Genomic DNA, 2,090 nt, shown 5'->3' with positions numbered 1-2,090 from the left:
GATGTAGTAATGGTCAAGTTGCAGTGCCTGTCCTCAAGTAGCCTAAATTTAGACTGGGGTTTCAAACCAGAAAAATGATTTTACTACACAGTCAGGTAAGATAAGGACAACTGCAGATGACCCGTAGATTGCTAGGAAGGCTCAAAGGAAAGCAATTGGTAATATTTGGTTTGGGCATATGAATAACAATTTGGAAGAGCTGTTCTTTGAGTTGAGGGGTGAAGAAAATCATGGCTAAAGGTCTCAGTTCTGCCCTTGTTCTGCCAAGTCCAAATCCCAAGTCTGGGACTTAATTATTTTATGCTATTTAATTGATGTATCTTCAGATGTGGGCTCACTTCTAGAGTCTGGGTACCTTGAATAATACAGGGACATAGTAGGTTATTCTTGTTGGGACAGATCACTTTCCTCAGGTAACTGTAATAGATGGCAAACATGACCAAAATTGTTTGTAGCATCTCACATCAAGAAGTGGAATCTGAGACTTCCCTGGCTGTCCAGTGGCTAAGACTCTGTGTTCCCAATGCAGGGGGCCCTGGTTCAATCCTTGGTCAGGGAACTGGATCTCACACACCACAACTAATGCCTGGAGCATCCCCCAAAATAAAAAAAGTAAATATTATAAAAGAAGCAAAATCTGCTTCCTTATCCCTTGAATCTGGGTTGGCTTTTCCATTGACTTGGATTAGCAATGTGATGAAAATGGCAGTGTACCAGTTTCATGCCTGGTCTTCAAGAGGTCTTACATTTCCACTTACTGTTCTTTTTTTGTGTTTTGCTTTGCTAACATTTGTATTTATTTTTTAATAGGATTACAGAGCTGGAAAGGGCCTTGGAGATCTCGTCCTCACTCTTTTTTAAAAATTTTATACTGGAGTATAGTTGATTTACAATGTGGTGTTTGTGTCAGCTGTCCTGCCACTTGATTCAATTATACATAGAGATGCTGCTTCTAAGTCACTTCAGTCGTGTCCAACTCTGTGCGACCCCATAGACGGCAGCCCACCAGGCTCCACCGTCCCTGGGATTCTCCAGGCAAGAACAATGGAGTGGGTTGCCATTTCCTTCTCCAATGCATGAAAGTGAAAAGTGAAAGTGAAGTCGCTCAATCGTGTCCGACCCTCAGCGACCCCATGGACTGCAGCCTTCCAGGCTCCTCCGTCCATGGGATTTTCCAGGCAAGAGTACTGGAGTGGGGTGCCATTGCCTTCTCCGATACATAGAGATATATCTGTTCTTTTTTTTCACTCTTCCCAAATAGTTTATTACAGTGTTGAGTAGAAGTCCCTGTGCAATACAGTAGATCCTTGACTCTATTTTTATATAAAAATATGGAACGCTTTCCAAATTTGCATGTCATCCTTGTGCAGGAGTCATGCTAATTTTCCCGTATGGTTCCAACTTTAGTATATATGCTGCCAAAGCAAGCACTCGTCCTCATTCTTTTAAACTTGTGAGAATCTTCTAAATTATAACCAATGCTCTTATGACAATTTCACATACACACTTCCCAGCTATAATTTGGTGCAGGCTCTTTTAAATTTCTGGAACTGTCCAGCATTCCCTTTCATTGAGGAGAAATTCACTGATTTTTAAAAGATTTATATGTTATTGAGGTACATAAGTTTCATGTGTACAACACTATATTTCTACCTCCATATATCTTAGTTTGCTCATCACCAAAAATTTAGTTTCCATACTTGACCATACAGTTGGTACCCTTTACTTATTTGCCCTACCTCACTCCCCCTCCTCATCTGGCAACCACCACTCTATTCTCTGTATCTATATGTCTGTTTTGGTTTTTATTGTTCATTAATTTTCTTCTTTTTTTATATTCCACACATGCATGAAGTCATATGGTATTTGTCTTTTTCTGACTCATTTCACTTAGCAAGGTGACCTCAAGATGCATCCATGTTGTCACAAATGACAAGGTTCATCTTTTTTTGGTGGCTGTCTACTCACTCTTGATGGAGCCACATGAACAAGCCTGCTGGAGGATGAGGCTGGGTAGAGAGGGAACTCAGTCACTCGGTTGTCCCAGCCCAAACCCAAACATGTCAGCCTCACAAGTCAAGCCTGGCTGC

General features: G+C 41.2%; 1 non-coding gene across 1 annotated transcript; it reads right to left on the bottom strand.

Moving 5' to 3' along the window:
- Positions 1 to 1,325: 1,325 nt before the first annotated feature.
- LOC129635659 (U6 spliceosomal RNA) lies at positions 1,326 to 1,431 on the bottom strand. The gene has a single exon (XR_008706415.1). It is a non-coding gene; the product is annotated as a U6 spliceosomal RNA (small nuclear RNA).
- Positions 1,432 to 2,090: the final 659 nt, after the last annotated feature.

This window comes from Bubalus kerabau, chromosome 20, assembly GCF_029407905.1.
Source record: "Bubalus kerabau isolate K-KA32 ecotype Philippines breed swamp buffalo chromosome 20, PCC_UOA_SB_1v2, whole genome shotgun sequence".
Lineage (NCBI taxonomy): Eukaryota > Metazoa > Chordata > Mammalia > Artiodactyla > Bovidae > Bubalus > Bubalus kerabau.
This window is presented reverse-complemented; position numbering and strand designations above follow the sequence as displayed.